At 33.9% G+C, this 21,839-nt stretch overlaps 1 protein-coding gene across 1 annotated transcript in view; it reads left to right on the top strand.

The window, feature by feature from the left end:
* Nucleotides 1-2,274: 2,274 nt before the first annotated feature.
* The window catches only part of LOC137614789 (tachykinin-like peptides receptor 86C), a 102,249-nt gene continuing 82,684 nt past the window's right edge, over nucleotides 2,275-21,839 (top strand). The window contains exons 1-2 of the mRNA XM_068344456.1: nucleotides 2,275-2,316; nucleotides 13,050-13,066. The gene's annotated coding sequence lies outside the window, so the exon portion shown is untranslated. The remainder of the gene's footprint in view (nucleotides 2,317-13,049; nucleotides 13,067-21,839) is intronic.

A 21,839-nucleotide genomic window follows, 5' to 3' on the forward strand; every position in this document is an offset into this window, starting at 1 on the left:
GGTTGTTTTTCCTGTTAAAGCCCTTGGGTTTATAGAATTTGTACAGTAGTTTAACTAATAATAATAATAATAATAATAATAATAACCTGCTACAATGTTAGCTGCCAGAAGTTTTCCTAGCTTCCCGTGAAGCCAATTATACCTATTTTCACATAAGGTTCAATCCCCCATGTCGCAGCCATAAACTTATCATCCATAACCATTTGCTGACACTCCAGTCTCGACATTTGGTATTTGTCGCCTTCAGTATTGGAGTGTTATTGTATCCAAAGAACGTGTCCCCCCCCCATCTCTCTCTCTCTCTCTCTCTCTCTCTCTCTCTCTCTCTCTCATCCGTCCAATTCTTCTGGATAAAGTTTCACTGTGGCCTGATCCGTTATTGGGCTTTTCCTTGTGCAAAAATACTCTTGGTTTAAGTTTTCCGATTTGCTCTCTCTCTCTCTCTCTCTCTCTCTCTCTCTCTCTCTCTCTCTCTCTCTCTTTTCAGGTTTTGGTATCTTTCTCCAAGGTTTCGCCACTCTCTCTCTCTCTCTCTCTCTCTCTCTCTCTCTCTCTCTCTCTCTCTCTCTCTCTCTCTCTCTCTCTCTCTTTTTTTTTCAGGTTTTGATATCTTTTTCCAAGGTTTCGCCACTCTCTCTCTCTCTCTCTCTCTCTCTCTCTCTCTCTCTCTCTCTCTCTCTCTCTCTCTCTCTTTTTCAGGTTTTGATATCTTTCTCCAAGGTTTCGCCTCTCTCTCTCTCTCTCTCTCTCTCTCTCTCTCTCTCTCTCTCTCTCTCTCTCCAGGTTTTGATATCATCTTTCTCCAAGGTTTCGCCACTCTCTCTCTCTCTCTCTCTCTCTCTCTCTCTCTCTCTCTCTCTCTCTCTCATCCGTCCAATTCTTGTGGATAAAGTTTCACTGTGGCCTGATCCGTTATTGGGCTTTTCCCTTGTGCAAAAATACTCTTGTTTTAAGTTTTCCGATTTGCCTCTCTCTCTCTCTCTCTCTCTCTCTCTCTCTCTCTCTCTCTCTCTCTCTCTCTCTCTCTCTCTCTCTCTTTTCAGGTTTTGGTATCATCTTTCTCCAAGGTTTCGCCACTCTCTCTCTCTCTCTCTCTCTGTCTCTCTCTCTCTCTCTCTCTCTCTCTCTCTCTCTCTCTCTCTCTCTCTCTCTCTCTCTCTCTCTCTCTCTCTCTCTTCAGGTTTTGGTATCATCTTTCTCCAAGGTTTCGCCACTATCTCTCTCTCTCTCTCTCTCTCTCTCTCTCTCTCTCTCTCTCTCTCTCTCTCTCTCAGGTTATCAGATTGAATAATGTAACTTCCATAACAACTCAGTTCATAAGTCTGTATTACATGTTTGTGCTTATGATTTCAATATTCCCTGGATAATATCTTTGGTATGTCATGAAATGAATCTCATTACTTTAGTGTTTGAAGACCCAAACTGGTAAAATGTAAATTCAATTTAAGTATAATGTATTATGAAGCATTCTGCTACTAATAAAAACACTTGATAATATGATAGTGTGGATATTTAGCTTTAAAGTATAACATCTTAACATAAATTTAGGAAAAGCGACTTCCAGGTATTTGTTTGTTATTCTGATTAAAGTAGATTTCTGTATATTTCTTAATGAAGGTTATATGAATACCTGGTAGCCATGGGTATATAGTAATCATATGATGTTTATTTTAAGACCCATTGATTGTTGATTATCAGATGATTGCAATTCAACATCTTTTATAGTCGTATGATTTTATTTTCTTTAAAATTGTAGACTGATTCAATTTAGATAATCAAGTAAAATGAAATATCGAAGGGTGATAAGTCGACGTTGTGTTGTAAGATTAAATGGTGGCATCCTTGGACTTTATAGAGAGGTTATGTCTTGTGATTGGTCGGCGACATTGTATTACATCGGTCGGTGACAATACGCGACCTTTCACCTATTTCTGTCACTGACTGAAATTACGTTATTGAGTTCCGTTGCTTCTTCCAGATTCATTGAAGGTCATATTATGTGTTACTATCTTTAGCTAAGTCTGATTTAATCTGTTATTTATAAAGTAACCTTGAAGCTTTATATTATTTGGTGGTATGCATTCATAATGGTCGTATTTTACCTGGTATAAAAAAGAATAAATTTTAGAATATAGATGAAAAAATGAACAGATAATGCCCAGGGATATTTTTATCATAATCATATTCCATGGCTGGCTTCATATATTCATTAATAAATATTCAGCCATTATTTTATCCATAGATCTTAATGGAGGATTTTTTTTTTTCAGATTGGCAAGGGAACGCTTCATCAACCCTTCTTCTGAAGACATTTAGGTAAGTTACAGTTCTTAGAACTTTCATTCGGGCCTTGAATAGATTAGGCTGCTTCTTTAAAATGTCGTCCTGATAAAAGTATATTTTTGTTGTTCACAGGAATTCCTGGCTCACACTGCTCTGGGAAAGTGCACCCTGTCACACCCTTGCTGTGTGATGCGTTCCTGTGTGTAGCCCCTCCCTACCACCTATGCCATCATTTCTTAAAGAAGCTATTTGGTTATTTTCCCCGCAGTGAGAGTGTGACAGGGTGCGCTTCTTCGGAGCGATCAGTGCCAGGAATTCCCGTGTCCAACTGTACATATTGATTCTATTTTAATACACAGTACCTTGTATTTACTTGAACATCAATATGTGGTAATTTTATTTGTTTTTCTGCTTATATTGCTTATTAAGCGTGAATACTGCCAATTAACTATTCGACGGGATACAAATGGCGTTCTTAACAGAAGTCAAAATTTCTGTTGGAGGCATTGATCTTGGTGCCCATTTTCTCAGTAAATTTACTCATTCTCCAATGGAAATAGATAAGTAAATCATAGAAGTTGATTTCATGAGGCTTTTCTACATCAACCGGAATTGTATCGTCAATGGAACTTAGTTATTAAACTTAGATTTTAGTAATAGTATCGAAGCAGGAAAATTAAGGTTTTGACAATCTGTGTTAAAGATATATTGTGGAATGAAAGGTAAAATATATTGTATATATTAATGATCAAAGACAATAAAGGGAAACGCGGAAAGCACCCCCACAAAAACCCAGTGCACAATTAGCTATTGCCAACGCGCCCTTCTATGCTCAACACAGCGAAAAAGGGACGATAGAGTAGAGCACCTGGTTTCGGACCCCCCCCCCCCCCCCCACACACACACACACTGTGACACACACACACTGTTGCTACATCTCCACAGATCACCGGTCCACTCTCCAACCCCTCCTCCTTTCTCTCTGTCTAAATTGGTATATTTGCAGAATTATTTGTCTTTTCCTAGAAGTACTTGTTCATGTTGTAGGTAACTGCCATGGCATTGATATGAAGTGGTTATTTTATGAGTGTGCGTGTCAGAGTGTATGATAGCAACATATGGCATATGAGTGTAGGAAGGCCCCTGCTCATATGCCTTGAAGATTACCTAAATGGTAGTAGGGAATAAATGCTAGAATATTTTTTAATATAATTTAGGAAATACACCAATTTATATAGAAACAGAAAGAGACAGAAAGAAAGACAAACAGAGGGTAAGGAAGTGGAGCGGTGTTTGAGAAAGAAGGCTAAACCGTAATCTGTGAAGTGGCAACAGTTGGGGAATTGTCAATTCCGTGTGTTGAGTATATGTTAAGGAAAAGCTCAGTACAGGATTTTGTAATAAAAACACGAAAGCACTGGGTTTAAGCTTTGTTTGTTTCTTTCTCCCCGTCTATTTTTTTTTTGACATAAGAAATTAAAAAAGTGTAAAAAATACTTGTTTTTTACCTTTCTTAATTAACCACTACGGTTCTGTCTCTACTTATGTTCTACCATTTTCTTAGCTGACAGTTAAGATGGGAGGATGAAGAATGAATGTAGTTAGCTAGCTAACCATGTAAGGCATAGTTTACAAGGTTGAGTATGAGCAAGTGTAATGCAAAGTGTGGTTTAGCTACAATTTTTTATATAAAAGTACATCTTTATTAGTGTTGAGTTTTATTATTGTTTGACATTATATCTACATAGGGAATTCTTCTAATTACATTGTCAACAAGAACATTTTTTAGTAAAATAATGGTTGAGGTTCATTGTGATGAGCATATGAAAATGCTCTTCTCTACCGTCTGTGATCTATGTTGTTTGGGTAGTTTCTCTCTAATGCTTCAGTTTCCTCCAATAATTCTTCATTGTATTGAGCTAGTTCACTACATACTTTGGTGGTCAGCCTGTATATCCGCTCATTAATTGGTTCCTCCTTGTATTATTAATGTATTTGTTCTATATTCAGGGCATCGTCGTCTTGATTGCTTCTCACTGTGGACTTTATTAGCTTACTTGGGAATTTTTGTAGTTCCCTTCTATTAGATGTTGGTGCAAAAAAAATGGGTATTGGTGAATATTCCATTATTGGTCTTATTAAGTTTGTTGTAGAAATGGATTTTATTGTTTGTGCCAAATTCTTAAAACTTTTTAGCTTTTGCATTCCTTCTATCCTTAGCCTTTCTCTTACTTGGCTTGATATTCCCCTTCGTCCGAATTACATATCTGGTATTCTTGTGCTTTGGTGAAATTCACTGGGTGTTGATCCGACGTAGAGGATTGTATACAGATCCTAATAATAATAGGAATTAGGGTCTTTTCAAAGTTGGGTACTTTCTTTGCGCAAGTTTTTCTGGGTTTATAACTTTGAGTTATGTCATTTGCCAGGGAGACATTACTTACAGCGAACAGATAGAGAAGTCATGTCTGGTGTATATAATATGAATAATGCTAGACTTTGGTATAGATCCTTTTGAGACTCCACTTATACACTGTCGAACTTTCTGAGATTTCTAGTTTGTGGCTAAGAGCAAAATACAGAGTTGTCAAAATTGCGGGTCAGGTCCTTCAAATGTTTCCTGTGGAGATCATTCTTTTTTGGGAAGATTTGCTTAAGATCTTTGGAATCAAGGAAAAAGGTTTGCTTTTTAAGTACATCCATTGTGCTTATTTTATTCATTCCATATTCTATGCCCTCCTTCCAATATATGTACAATGTTATTTACATATATTTTCTTTTATCAGTCTTTGTATTAATGATCAAAGTAAATACTGCATTATATGATATTGGCATTATATGTAGCATCTTTCAATACACTTCTTATCTCTTAAAAGAAAACAAAACAAGTTTATTTAGCGTCGGTACATAAGATGATTAACTTTCTTCAAAGCACATACACAAACATACAAAACTTGGATATATCATTTACTTTATAACGAATCCAGACCACACACCCACATACATATAAACACATTTCTTGAACATAAAGCATTGGTTAGCGGCAGTCACTTGGGTTGTCTATTTATCCCAGTAGGCGATCAAGAGCCAGTTGCCATTAATGACATTGACCTCGACCTTTGGAATCCCAGAACAAGGATCCTGACACTCAGATCTGGCAATGCCTGGCAAAAAATGTTACATATACATTTTTAATAATGAAACTTAGGTTTTAACCATTAATAGGTTAAGTAAGATATATTCAAAATATATGTTCATAACAAAGCACTACATTTCAAGAAATAAAATCTATTTCAATAGACTCCTTAACGCTAATATGATTAATAAAACATAAAATTGGTAATGTATATTTCCACCGGCCACACCACAGCTAACTTATCAAGTTTGACAAGAGTATAATAACAGGAAAGGATTCCCTGTGTAATTTTGTGACTTGATTGCTACTTCTCAAAAATATCTGAGGGTTAAAATGTCAATATTTTGTATTGAAGTCCTTGTATCCATACTTTATTAAGTACTTTTCCTTTTTATACCTTCCATGTGTTTTCTTTTCCCTTTGTATTTTCTATTCGTTCCTGTTATTCCTTTATCTACGCCACATCTCCAGTACTACCCATCACTAATGAATTGTGAGGGCTATTTATAAACCAGGCAGTTTTCCAATTAGCTAAATAGCCAATAGGAATGTGGCAATTACTGTGTATATCCTGACTCGGTCATCGTAACAAGAAACATCAAAGTTATCCAAAGGTCCTACAGGTTATTAAGCCCCGTACACACTTAGAAACATTGTTTGGAAACAATGTTTGGAAACGGTTTCCAAACACTTTGGAAACTGTTTCCGAAAACTTGATTCCAAACAGTTTGGAAACAGTGTTCAACTGTCCGAAAACTTGATTCCAAACAGTTTGGAAACAGTGTTCAACTGTCCGGAAATTTGATTCCAAACAGTTTGGAAACAGTTTTCAAACTGTTTGGAAACAGTTTGCAAATTATTTGTAAACTACTTCCAAACAATGTTTTCTGTCCACACCAGGAAACACTTCTTTGGGGAACTTCCACTTCTTTTCAGTGAAGTCAGTTTCACATGTTCCCTCCTGAAATGTACTTTGATGGCTTTTATCTTCTTATCTGTATCACTTACAGTTATAGAAAGCTTATCAGCTATCCCCGTCAAGGCATCCTTCTTTTTAATTCTATTTTTGTAATCCACATTTGTTACATCCCACAATGTTGGGGATGAATGCAGCAATTCAATTAGTTTTAGAGTTTTCTCGGCAGACCACATGGCGTTATCACTGCCAGTCTCGGGTAGGTACTAATCCATCGTCGCCTCGGCCGCACACACACACACACACACACACACGCAGTGTTTCCCATTCTGGATGGGAAACAGTAATTCGTGAAATAGTGTTTAGAAATGGTTTGCAAACAGTTTGGAAACAGCTTGTAATCAGTTTCGAAACATTGTTTGCATACAGTTTGGAAACAGTTTCCAAACTATTTGGAAACCGTTTCCAAGCTGTTTGGAAACCGTTTCCAAACAATGTTTCCAAACAATGTTTCCAAGTGGGTACGGGGCTTTAGGAAACATTGCTGATCAGAGACCATAACAAAATTTAAAGTTCCTTATTCACCATTAGCAATCTTAACTTAAATGTCAACTATTTCTGCCTGTCACCTTTTTTCAGGATCAAGGTAATAAGTTCCTTAAATAGTTTAGTAATTGCTTATGCTTTTGAAATTGTGTGGGAGGCTGACATTGAAAGTTAGTATGATAATCATCTGGCGTAATGGTTTGCATAATAGAGAATTTCGGGAAAGATGGTAGTGTTATTCTTGGAGATCGGGAGGTTGCAATGTCGCGAGGATAATATGCTTTAATATTATGTCGCATATTTTTTGAAATTCTTCTTTTTGTTAGTACTTCCGCCAACGAAGTTGGAAGGAGGTTATGTTTTACCTCCTGTTTGTGTGTTTTTGTTTGTGAACACCTTCCTGGCTACAATTTTAACCGTAGAGTAATGAAACTTGCAGGGATTAACTGTTATGTAAAAAGCTGGAAATGATTAAATTTTGGAAGGTCATGGTCAAAGGTCAAGGTCACGGTAACTTAAAATGTCCAATTTACGTAATCAGTCATAAGTTTGGACATCGTTGTCACCGAGACTTCAAACTTGGTTCATATATGAGTGTATGAAAATCCACGCCAATTGATACATGTTAAGGTCGAATGTCAAGGTCGAGTCCATGGTCAAGGTCAAGCAATAAGTCAAATTCCGGTCATCAATGAAACTTGCAGGGATTTTTATTTACAGTGTTATGTAAAGAGCTGGAAATGATTAAATTTTGGTAGTTAAAAGGTCAAAGTTAATATTAAGTCCATATTACGTAATCAGACATAAGTTTGGACATCGTTGTCACAGAGACTTCAAACTTTTTTCATAATTGAGTGTATGAAAATTCACACCAATTAATGAAGGTTAAAGGTCAAAGTCAAGGTCGAGCAAAGGGTCGAGAAATAAGCTGCTGTGGCGGAGGTTTGCGCTCTAGTTATTATTGTTGTTGCTCATCTTTCGATCTTTGTTACGACTGTGGTTTTTCAAATCCCAAAAGCAGGCCTCGATGAAACCTCAATAATGAAAAAGTTCAATGTCGAAATTGAGTTTATGTAGTAAACGCATCATGGCCTCCAGTCTCTACATCCGCCTTGAATAGTGTCGTGTAAACAGATCCATTATTTTCCTTATACAAGTGGTGACGTCACCAGCACGGCTGCACATAAAGACACCTTGCCTAGCGGCCATAAATATGTCCTAACGTCTTGAAGGTTATATTTTAATTAATGCAAACTTTTAGTGGTGCCATTGTCAAGGTGTTATTTGAAAGAATTCTAAATATACTATACACTGTTAAAAATACCGTAATTGTAATCGGAAATTCTCCGTAAAATATTATTATTATTATTATTATTATTACTAGCCAAGCTACAACCCTAGTTGGAAAAGCGAGATGCTATAAGCCCAAGGGCTCCAATAGGGAAAAATAGCCCAGTGATAAAAGGAAATAAGAAAATAAATAAATGATGAGAATAAATTAGCAATATATCATTCTAAAAACAGTAACAGCGTCAAAACAGATATGTCCTATATAAACTATTAACATCAAAAACAGATGTGTCATAAATAAACTATAAAAAGACTCATATCAGCCTGGTCAACATAAAAACATTTGCTCCAACTTTGAACTTTCGAAGTTCTACTGATTCAACTACCCGATTAGGAAGATCATTCCACAACTTGGTAACAGCTGGAATAAAACTCCTAGAATACTGTGTAGTATTGAGCTTCATGATGGAGAAGGCCTGGCTATTAGAATTAACTGCCTGCCTAGTAATACGAACAGGATAGAATTGTCCAGGGAGATCTGAATGTAAAGGATGGTCAGAGTTATGAAAAATCTTATGCAACATGCATAATGAACTAATTGAACGACGGTGCCAAAGATTAATATCTAGATCAGGAATAAGAAATTTAATAGGCCGTAAGTTTCTGTCCAACAAATTAAGATGAGAATCAGCAGCTGAACACCAGACAGGAGAACAATACTTAAAACAAGGTAGAATGAAAGAATTAAAACACTTCTTCAGAATAGATTGATCACTACAAATCTTGTAAGACTTTCTCAATAAGCCAATTTTTTGTGCAATTGAAGAAGACACAGGCCTAATGTGTTTCTCAAAAGTAAATTTGCTGTCGAGAATCACACCTAAAATTTTAAAATAGTCATACAAATTGAAAGAAACATTATCAATACTGAGATCCGGATGTTGAGGAGCCACCGTCCTTGACCTACTTACAATCATACTTTGAGTTTTGTTAGGATTCAACTTCATAACCCATAATTTGCACCATGCACTAATTTTAGCTAAATCTCTATTAAGGGATTCACCAACCCGAGATCTACATTCAGGGGATGGAATTGATGCAAAGAAAGTAGCATCATCTGCATATGCAACAAGCTTGTTTTCTAGGCCAAACCACATGTCATGTGTCTATAGTATGAAAAGTAATGGGCCAAGAACACTACCCTGTGGAATACCGGATATAAAATTCCTATACTTACTATGGTGCCCATCAACAACAACTCTTTGAGATATATTACTTAAAAAATCAACAATGATGCTAAGAAACCACCATATTTCAGCCATATTTCATTTAAATAAAGGCAACCCTAATTTTACCTTACTTTGTTGTCAACTTTTACGGTTTGGTGACCGAAATATCACTCCTTTACGTCATTATATCCGTTTCTAAAACGGAAAAAATCCTGCAATAAATGTTGACAGGCTTTTACCGTTTTTACAGTGTACCTAACTGCACTCCAGCAGGTACAGTAGTGGTAATGAGTTCATGTACCCACTGTAGTAAGCTTTCCCTCCGTCCAGCAATGTAGCACTATTAATCCCCAAGTGTTATGAATGAAATGAAAAGGTGTTCGTTGTGCTCGACTGTGAATGGCGGAGAGATTCACTGCTATTCAAGAAATGTATGGGAGGCTTTATTCATAATAAAGATATGAAAATAAATTTAACAAGTGTATGTAATACTTTATCAATCAGGATATCAGTGGAAAATACGAGTATTAACAACAGAGAGAAGACAAGATGTGTTATCTAGAGTCGAGACTGTTGTTATGCTCCTCCATCAGCATGCCTGTGTGTACATGTGCACACACACATAGTTGGACATGTATAATAACCTTAAGTGCATCCTTTCCCACGACCCTCAGAAAACCCATTCTTTTAATAGATCTTTATGTATAGTTGAATATTAGAGATGTCTACATGAAAATATTCATAGCAAAAATCGACCTCCGGGTCATTTGATAAGTAAGCCCAATTTTGCCTGAGAAAAATATTGGAGGTGCATCTGTGCTCAGTATGAAGCAAACTATACACATAATGGGTGATGTGTGCATACTGAATGATAGCTTATGAACTACTCTTTTTAATGATACGAAATATATCCAAGTTTGACCAGTACATATCATCATTGCACAAATCATGCGTGTATATTTTCAATTAATATCTAAATTGTTTCCATAAAAAGCTATTTTAGGGTAATGTATATCTACAAATTATGTTTTAATATTTTATCATTAAAATTAATAACTTATTTACAACATTTCATTATATATACCATGAAAATGTAATAATTCTGTCTCGATCTATGAAACGACAAAGGCATGTACTAGGTTTTAGCAAAAATCAATCTGGTTGAGTTATGGTGCTCAAATGTCAACAGATGTAATAATTTTGTTCACATTGCAAAAATTAGATAATATTGACAGCATTGATTTCCTTTGACACGTGACTCTTTCTCTCTTTCATTAATCCCAATCGATGATCTACTTAAAGTTCATATCAATCGTCGTACTCTTCGTCGGAAGATAAACCCTCAACTTCTGACTCAACTAAGTCAGCTTTATCTGAATTTTCCTGAAAATGATCTGACATCAAGTTGGACTGATTTGGCAAGCTCAGGTGGTAGGATAACTCAATCACACCATAGAGATTCAAGACACCGACGCCCTCGCAACCAATCATACACCAAGGGTGATGGAATGTGCTATGTGATCTTGTGTCAGTTTGGCGTGCACTAACTGTTGTGCCTTTACTCATGAATGCTCAGGTTATGATGAAATATGGAATTTTACTATATTTGATTATTTATTTGATACACACTTCGGGTCTGCAAAGAATGATACTCATGTTATATTATTGTGAGATCGTAGTGGGAGTTCTGGTTTAAAGAAAAAAAAAATCAGTCTGCATGTTTGCAATGTTGTGTACCTATTCTGCATTTCTGATTGTTGTATGTTTGCCCCTTGGCCCAGTTTATTCCCATATTAACACAGTCTTGCATCTGTTTGAGATGACCTCTGGTTAATGGACTGAAAGACTAACCAATAAACAGCTATTCAGTAGCTTCATGCTTTCTTTCTTTCTTGTCTTTATAGAAAAGAACTACAGTCTGGTATGGTCTTCAGCTGCTGACGATCATTTTAATGCGTTGGAGAAATATTGGTCATCTATTAAATTCCTTATCCCTGATCAGATCCCTTGCACTGCGGTTCAGTTAGTCCGTTGTGCATATTGCATAAGATTTTTCCTAATTCCCGCCATCTTTTGCATTCAGATCTTCACAGATTGTGCCATCCTATACTGTATACAGTATAAGGTACGCAATTAATTTCAAGAGTTTGTCTTCTCCATAATTAGGCTCAATATTATGCAGTATTTAGAAGATTTATTCTAGCTTTGACAAGATTTTGGAATGATCTTCCTAATCTGGTAACGGAATCGGTGAACTTTTTGGAATTCAAAATTATTGCAAAAGTTGAGTTAAAAATTGTTGCAAAATTGAATTATATATTTTTGCAACAGTTGAATTCAAAATGGTTAAAAAAGTTGAATTCAAAATTGTTGCAAAAGTTGAATTCAAAATTGCTGCAAAAGTTGAATTCAAAATTGTTGCAAAAGTTGAATTAAAAATTTTTGCCTAATTTGAATTGAAAATTGTTGCAAAAGTTAAATTCAAAATTGTTGCAAAAGTTGAATGCAAAATTGTTGCAAATGCTTTATGTTGAACAGGCTGGAATATGTTTGGTTTCATAGATTAATATTTGATCTATATAGACGTTGATGTTGATATTGAAATGTATTTTTTTATTTTTCATGTTATATGTAGTTTATTTGTTATTTTTCTTATTCTTTTCCCAATGGGCTGCTACCCCTGTCGAGGCTCGAGGCACTAATCCTCCTAAGGGCTATTAGCATCCTGCTTTTCCCGTCTACTGTAGTAGCTTCACTATTATTATTATTATTATTATTATTATTATTATTATTATTATTAATGACAGAAAACATTCCATCTCATTGACAAAATGAATATCAAGAAATCACGACTAATCAAGTGTTTTACAACAGCAATGATGATAATAACAATGACAGATATACTTTCATAGATATATCATTGAATGGGAAACTCAGATAGCGCGTAGAAGTTGTAATTTGTTTACCCTTTCCAATATACTGTACATAGAATGAATTAAAGGATGAGAATAATCTTTACTCAGGTGGGTAATCCAGAACTGATATCTAGGACTATTAATACAAAACATTAGAATTAATTCATTCCTTGAGTTTTTAGAAAGAGAATGTGTTAGTTGTAGTTGCATAAGCGGTATTTTGTAACCTTTGTTACCGTCTCATGATGTAATTCCTCAATATATATGAAATAATTATATTTGTCAAGTACACCTTTGCGTCAATAGGCGTAGGAGGAGATGATGATGATGATGATGACACTTTAATTATTTATTTTAGTAGCTTTTGATTTTATTCGCATTGAGATATTAGGTAATTAATTAAATAGTTATTTTTGGATTTGTTACAAATAGAGATTTCAAAAATAATGTTTTGTGTATTTTTTGAGAATTGTATTATAATTACGAGGTCACTACCCGAAGCAAAGTATCAGAAATAATAACCTGATTTCATATTTATAAAGAAAGATACATTTGATATGAAATAATAAACTATAAAATGAGTTCTTTATATCATAATTAGTTTATTTCTATAATTAGATGTATTTATTTGGTCTGAAGTAATTATGAGAGTAGCCACAATAACGAAAGTAGTAGAATTATTATATTTGTCTTTTTGTACAAAGAGAATTGATTTTCTTTTATTTCTATTTCAGATTCTTGTCTTCAAAAGGTAAGTGGTTTTATGCTGTGATGCTGTTGGAGTCTGTTTGATAGTGTTTGATGTTTGATAGTATTTGATGTTTGATAGTGTTTGATCTTTAATAGGGTTTGATGTTTAATACTGTTTTACACTAACTTCTATTAGATTAGGAGGGGCCAGTTGGCATACTGTTAGCTTACCAAATTCATATGCTATTGCAATCTCTTAATACAATGAGACTTTCAACGTGGATTGTTGATCTGCATGTATACTTAGGTGTTTAGGATTATTTTTTATATTCTGTTGATTTATTGGTAATATGTTTGTAAATATATGTTCTCATTATCTTTTATTTTCTTGGTTTTGTTTTTACTGGGGTTTGCAGATAATGATAATTTCTCGTTTATTATCTGTATGTCGTATTTTGTATATGTCTAGATAGATGATGTTTAATATAAGTTTCCATTATTTTTAAGGTTTTGAGTAATTATCTGATATTTGTCGTTTATTATATTTAATATGGTACGCATTTATCACTGTGATTTTATATGTATTTTGTGCATTTATTATAATTCCAATTTACACCATTTATTGTTGCCTGAAATGGCTTCCGAAATTATACTCTATACTTCATGTATCTCATATGCTTTTTTTTTGTGCTAAGATTGCAAATCTTTTATTTATATGTGTATGGTCTATCGCATGAGCTTTATTTCTTATTTAGAAATTGATGTTATTTATGGTCCTTAGGGAAATATATTTCGCTCCAACAGCATTCGGTGTAAAGCAAAGGTTATCCAGAACGGTATAATCTAGGTGGGTGCTTATTTTTTAAAATATCATGTCAAAAACAGTAGATGCTTGAATAATGGCTACTAAATCTGCGTTAATTTATTATTTAAAAGCTTATTATAATTCATAGTTCTTTGTTCTTTTTAATGGAAGCTGATTATTAAGTTTTTCATAACCAAGTTTGTTTTTCGTCATTACTTACAGATTAACAACGTATTTGCTTTTTGACTCGTGTTAAAACTCTCTTTTTATAAGTTAATCATTTTTACCGCACTACAATAGTTAATTTATAAATAGGAATTACACTTTGTCAACAATGATGGATTATGTTTTTTAAAAGGTATTTAATCACTGTCAGTATTATGAAAAGCAAAAAAGAAAGTAATGATTAGGTTTTGTGCTAGAATATTGTCAAGTAGGTCAGATGAATGATGCTATGGTTTCAATATATTTATATATTTGTTATGCATAGTCTTATCTATAGGGTAAAAGAATTTAAACCCATGTTGTTCTTACACCAAAGGTTTAATAAAAATTATGCTGACTTTTTAATGTAGAATATGGGGATAAGTTTTGCTTTCTTAATTATGAGCTTTTTTTCTTGCATCATAAAACCGTTCTGGGTAACCTCTCATCTTCAGCATCAACGATAAGGATTTCCTAAAGGTATGGAAACGTTATTACAATGTTACATTAAGCTAATTACCTTTGATTTTCAGCTTGACTAGGTCGTTCGCTTGGCGTTCTATGCGATCCTCTTGAATAGATTTTGATTTTAAGAAGTACAAAAAAAGAAAAAAAAAACTTTTGGAATTGCTAAGGCGTTTGGTAAATCCACGAGGATTTTTGCGGGAATTTCGGTCGGTTGCGTTGTTTGTCCAGTTAACAGAGGTTAGCTTTAGCTTGCTCGATTTAACAAATTTAACTGATCGTAATTGAAGTTAGAAGTTAAATAAAGTCATTCTAATTTGCTAAGTTGGAAAAGACCAAATCGAAAGACTTCAATCACAGGAATTAGATCTCAAGACTCCAGTCGCAATGGAAATGGCAGAACCAGGTCATCTGGCCTAGGATGGTCCAGTGAAAGTAAGTACCATCTAACTTTCAATGTATGAAATTGCCATAACTGATGAAAAAACTAATTACGTTATACGAAAATAGTTTTTTTTTTTTAACTTAAAAACTAACCTTTTTCTATTGTTGTATTCGCCAGGTCGGTTGGTGTGGCGTTTTGATGCTTCTTTAATTACTGGCAGAGGGACGTGGTCTCAAAAACATGCTCTTTGAACTGGTAAGTTTCATGCACACGCTTGCTTTAGCTTAGAGAAAGGTTTTCATGAAGTTAAGTAATTAGAAGGCGTCATTAAGTAATTATTGGCTGTCCATAAGTAATTAAAGGCAATGCATAAATAATTAGTTTGGCCACCGTAGCACGGATTTTTTTTTCTTTTTATCTTCACATTCTTATTAGGGTTAAAGAAAGAAATTGTACATTCCAGCCTTTACTTTTGATTCAAGTTTTTGACGGGGTAAATTTGCAAAATAGTAATCTAATTCTAGAAATTTTCAAACCCGAACTATACAAAAATCATTTAGAATTCTAGTAGTGATTCTTGGTTGTAAATTTACTTTTGAGAAACAATCGGTCTGTTTCTTCGATTGCACCAAAAAACTGTCCTGTTGAAAAAGTCTTTTAAGATTATTGGTGGTTAATCTAGGATAATATGTGTTAATTCTTTCAATGTTTTGAGTATTGTTCTCCTGTTTGGTCTTAATCTGCTAACTCTTATCTTAATTTGCGAGACAAAAACTTGCAGTCTATTAAATCACTTATTCCTGATCTAGACATTAATCTCTGGCAGCGTCGCGACGGTCAGTTAGTTCTCTGTTCTCTATAAAAATGTTCTAAATTCTGACCATCCTTTTGCATCTAGACCTTCCCATCCTGTACCATCGTGTACGTGTATGTACTTAATTCTAAATCTTGCCATCTCTATCATAGTGATCAATACCATACAGTATTCTAGCAGTTTTATTCCAGCTGTGACCAGATCGTGGTATGATCGTCCTAATCTGGCTATTGAATCGATGAAACTTCAGAAGTTCAAACTTGTTGCAAATATTTTTCTGTTGAACAGGGTAACATAAGTCTCGTTTCATAGTTTATGCGATTGATCTATTTTAACGTTATTAAGGATTTTAGGATATTTTATATATAAATTTCTTTTAATTCTTTTTTATATTGTATGTAGTTTGGGCTGCTTTTTATGTTGGAGCTCTTGTGCTTGTAAGAATCCTGTTCTTCCAATCAGGGTTGTAGCTTGGCTGGCAATGATAATAATAATAAGGGTTGAAAATGAGCTTAAGACAACCAGAGAAAGTTAAAAACATGAAAGTAATGATCTAGTTCTTATGGAGGATGGGAACTCGCATATTATTCAACCGGTTAGTTCCATAAAATATCAAGATCTTTCTTGCATAAAGATTATTAATAAATAGTTTTTGGGATGAAAAAGAAAACGGATGAGCTACATTTAAATTTTATACAAATCATAACATTCTCTTTTTTATACAGTCTGAAAATATTAGTTGTTACGATACATAAATAGAATATAAGATATATTTTAATAGGGTAATATATTCAGACGTTCCCTTTTAACGGGTTAATGTATTCAGACGTTCAATTTTAACTGGTTAATATATTCAGACTTTCAGTCTTACAAACAAAGGATTTCAGAAGGTCTCAGACAATGGCCCATAAGACTCGTCTAAACTTTGTCATCTGATTGTGTGCTTGTACTTATATTAGTTTAACAAATATAACGATACATAATTGGTATATTAATAACTGTCATCTAATATTCCCCTGATCGAATCAAATATTTATTTTTGCTATTACTATGTATCTTAAGATTTCATTATACATTCTAATTAATAATATTTTTATAACATTATTTCTTTGACAGGTCTCTTGCTTCTGGAATCTCCCGGAATTTGGTGACTGTCGCTTGGAATTTTGGTCTCTTAATTCTCTTGGTTCTCCAAAAAGGTGAGTCATGTGAAGCAAAGGGAAATTTATTTGCCGCGCTACAAGCACAAAATCTCACACGTGTTTATGAATTTTAGGTATTTATGTATTTATGCGTATGTATACTGTGTATATATATATATATATATATATATATATATATATATATATATATATATATATATATATACTAAATATATATGTATATATATAATAGTTCGGTGTGCTTATTTTTACAATGAAATCATTATCTTCTTATAGGGGGAGAGTTTTGGGTAGAGATAAGGCAGTAGTCACTGTAAGATTTAAATCTTATATATATATATATATATATATATATATATATATATATATATATATATATATAATGTATATATACGCATATATAATGTATACATGTATACATATATGTGTATACATATATGTAAAATGTATGCATTATATATGCGTATATATACATTATATATATATATATATATATATATATATATATATATATATATATATATATATATATTATATATATATATATATATATATATATGTATATATATATGAATAGCAGTTTCGCTTCAGATATACTAGAAAGACGACTGAAAGCAGGAACTTCAACATTCTGTACTATATTTATCTCCATCAGCGAAGCTTTTGGGAAACCATCTTCCCCATCCTCCGGGATAAAACATGAACTTTAAGACTAATTAATAGACACGTGTTTTTTTTTTTTTTTTTTTTTTTTTTTTTTTTTTTTTTTTTTTGAAGAAGAAGAAGAAGAAGAAGGTTTGCAGCAGTCAATCATTCGAGCGGATATTTACCGTATGGAAATATTTCCGCTCGTTAGGAGGCATTTTCCCTGAGCCGCCTCGTAGTTTCTATAATCGGGTACACTGGAACTGCGGCGGTTAGTAGTGCGCACAGCCAGTAAATCGCTGCCACTCGGAAATTCTCCCGCGCGGACAGTGTGTAAACAGCCTCATTGATTTTCATTGATTTCTAATCCGCTCGTGTAAAGCGAGCCTAAATGCTGTTTATTATATCATGAATTATTTAAATGTATCAGACCATCTTTACAGGTTCACTAAAGCTGGCAGTTACGCCTTATCTTTATATTTTGAGTATTCTTTGTCTACTTCATAGGATGTTTGACGGGCGTGAGGTAGGGTGATAATTTGATAATTTTTTTTTTCTTTTTTTTATAAGGTATTAAATTGATTGGCATTGCAGCCGTTGAAAAGTTCATTGTTAAATATGGCATATGCAATATGAATTGTTTGATCATGGAAATTGTGGCATTGTGCTTAGATGAAAAATTTTCTTAGATTCCAAATTTTTTTTCGATTATACGAGCCTTGAGAGGAACGACAGTAATGCATTTCAAGCTTTTGTGTTTCAAGAACACAATATATCTCCTTCACCATTTCCTTGCGAATTTACCGGAAATATTTTCATGAATTTTTAAAAAGGATTTGAATATAGTAAAAGTGATATTGGGAGTTCACGAGAGAAATAGATTATTTTGCTAATTGATTTCCCTTAACAAAACCTTTTTTTCCCCGCGGTAATTAGCGCCCGAATACGGGTTAAAAACAAATTATGAAAAAGGCGATGAGTCATTGGTCGAGAGGAATTGTCTAACATGTTCCGTCGTCAGCAATTGGTGTGATGGAAATGTATGATGGAGCGAGCGAAGTCCATTGCCAATTTTAAGCCAATTATTCAAATCTCCAGCCTGGCGGTCTCCATGCCTGAGTGAGTCTGGCTTTCCGAAACCACATATTGAATTGTTTTGAATTTTCCTCCGCTTTTGAATGTGGCACTTGGTATTCAAGCAAAGCAGGTTCAATAAGTTTTGAATGTGGCACTTGGTATTCAAGCAAAGCAGGTTCAATAAGTTTTGAATGTGGCACTTGGTATTCAAGCAAAGCAAGTTCAATAAGTTTTGAATGTGGCACTTGGTATTCAAGCAAAGCAAGTTCAATAAGTTTTGAATGTGGCACTTGGTATTCAAGCAAAGCAGGTTCAATAAGTTTTGAATGTGGCACTTGGTATTCAAGCAAAGAAAGTTCAATAAGTTTTGAATGTGGCACTTGGTATTCAAGCAAAGCAAGTTCAATAAGTTTTGAATGTGGCACTTGGTATTCAAGCAAAGCAAGTTCAATAAGTTTTGAATGTGGCACTTGGTATTCAAGCAAAGCAGGTTCAATAAGTTTTGAATGTGGCACTTGGTATTCAAGCAAAGCAGGTTCAATAAGTTTTGAATGTGGCACTTGGTATTCAAGCAAAGCAAGTTCAATAAGTTTTGAATGTGGCACTTGGTATTCAAGCAAAGCAAGTTCAATAAGTTTTGAATGTGGCACTTGGTATTCAAGCAAAGCAAGTTCAATAAGTTTTGAATGTGGCACTTGGTATTCAAGCAAAGCAGGTTCAATAAGTTTTGAATGTGGCACTTGGTATTCAAGCAAAGCAAGTTCAATAAGTTTTGAATGTGGCACTTGGTATTCAAGCAAAGCAAGTTCAATAAGTTTTGAATGTGGCACTTGGTATTCAAGCAAAGCAAGTTCAATAAGTTTTGAATGTGGCACTTGGTATTCAAGCAAAGCAGGTTCAATAAGTTTTGAATGTGGCACTTGGTATTCAAGCAAAGCAAGTTCAATAAGTTTTTCTATTTCCGTTAAAATATAATTTACACTTTATTCCTTTTCTAGTAATTATAATTTTATCAATAAAATATTAAGTTTCATGAAAAGCTAAAGCTTTGCTGATCTTTCAGTCTCACGCCTTGTTTAAACCTATATTTGCTACTCACTTTGTAATAAATCCTTCAAAATTGTAGGTGAAACTTATTACCTGACGTGATCTGACCTGACCTAGTCTACCCTTGCCCTAGCCTAGCGTCTTCAACATCAGTACATACCGTGTGCAATTTACCCATATCTTACATGCACTCTTGTAATAAGAGATAAATCTGATAGAGTTTAGTTTAGCAATACAAAAACAGGTACTTCAAGCTACATGAAGATATGGAAGCAAGCAAAAAAGAAATGAACTGTAATTTAACCATATTTGTATTAAAATCAGAACAAGAGATAGGTGGGTAAGTTCTTGAACAAGATCATGGAAAATCACCTGAAAGCACCAAAATCTTAATGAAGGAAAGACTGGAGTAGAATTAGCAGAATTTTCGAAAACAATGAACAAACTAAACACCCAAGACATTCGTAAACACAATCATATCAAAATTAAGGAAACATTAAATAAAGAAAGAAGCATTAAATTGTGGAAAAGAAAACTTGGAAGAGGGTGCCAACAGATATCTGCATTAAAGAATGAAAATAGAAATATCAACAAAAGAGATGAAGTGAATTAAATAGCGGAGGATTTCTATAAAGTGCTATACAATACGGATATAAGAAATAACTTTGCTAATAGCAATTACAAAATACTAGAGCTTGTACAAAAGGTAAGAGTAGGAGGAATAAAGAAAGCATTAACAGACATGAAAAGAGGCAAAGCAGCAAAAGAATAGGGCTTAACAATTTATTTAATGATAGATGGAGATTTCATAGTAGTGTAACTCGCTCAACTTTATAAAAAATGTCTGCAACAATGCTCTATACATACCTACAGCTTAGGAAAACTTTATTATATTAATTCACAAAAGGGGAGACACTGAAGACCTGAAAAATTAATGCCCAATAAGTTTATTCCCAGTTATATATAAAACATTTGCAAAGATCATATTAAGGCGAATAGAAAGACAGTTAGACTTTAGTCAACCAAGAGAGCATGCAGGCTTTAGAAACGGGTATTCAACAACTGACCATATCCATTTAATTGACCACCTAATAAAAAAAAAGTCAACAGAATCTCACACACCTCATTTATACACTGTAAGAAATTTTTTGATTCTGTCTAAACTTCAGCAGTAATGAAAGTCCTTCAAAGACAAAGAATAGATGAATTTTATGTTAGAACATTTGAAGCTATCTATACGGGATGTACAGCAATCCTAAAACTACATAAAGATAATGAGAAAATTCCGATTAACAAAAGAGTTAGACAAGGAGACCCCTTCTATCCTAAATTATTCACAGCATGCCTAGAAGTTTTTAATAATTTAGATTGAGAAAATGTATGAATTATAATTGATTGGGTACACCTTAAGTTAAGATTGACAGATGACATAGTGAATCGTGGGAGGAATTGCACAAGATGATTGATGATTTGAATAGAGAAGCAGAAATGCAAGACTGAAAATAAAACTGAGTAAAACTAAGATTATATTCAGTGAAAATGAAGACAAAAAACAGATTGGGGTTATGGATAAACCACTAGAAGCTGTTAATGAATATTCTTACCTAGGACAGACAGTAATTCCCCAAGGCATGAAACCAAAATTAGAAGAAGGATAAGTATAGGATGGAGAGTTTTTGGTAAACAAAATGAGATTCTGAAAAGTAAAATGCCACTTTCTTTGAAAAGAAAATTATTCAATTAGATGGTCCTACTATTTTTATTATTATTATTATTATTATTATTATTATTATTATTATTATTATTATTATTATTATTATATTATTATTATTATTATTATTATTATTATTAGCTAAGCTACAACCCAAGTTGGAAAATAAAGATAACATAAGCCCAAGGGTTACAACAGGGAAAATAGCCCATTAAAAATAAAACAAGGCAAAAAGAAAACAGATAGAATAGTGTTTCTGAGTATACCCTCAAGCAAGAGGACTCTAAACCAACCAAGTGGAAGACCATGACACAGAGGCTATGGCACTACCTAAGACGAGAACAATTGTTTTATTTTGAAGTATCCTTCCCCTATAAGAGCTGCATACCATAGCTAAAGAGCCTCTACCGTCCTTACCAAGAGGAAAGTAGCTACTGAACAACTACGATGCAGTAGTTGACCCCTTGGGTGAAGAAATACTAGGTTAGCTTTATGTTGTCAGGTGTATGAGTAAAGAG

The sequence above is a fragment of the Palaemon carinicauda genome, chromosome 21, assembly GCF_036898095.1.
Source record: "Palaemon carinicauda isolate YSFRI2023 chromosome 21, ASM3689809v2, whole genome shotgun sequence".
Classification (NCBI taxonomy): Eukaryota; Metazoa; Arthropoda; class Malacostraca; order Decapoda; family Palaemonidae; genus Palaemon; species Palaemon carinicauda.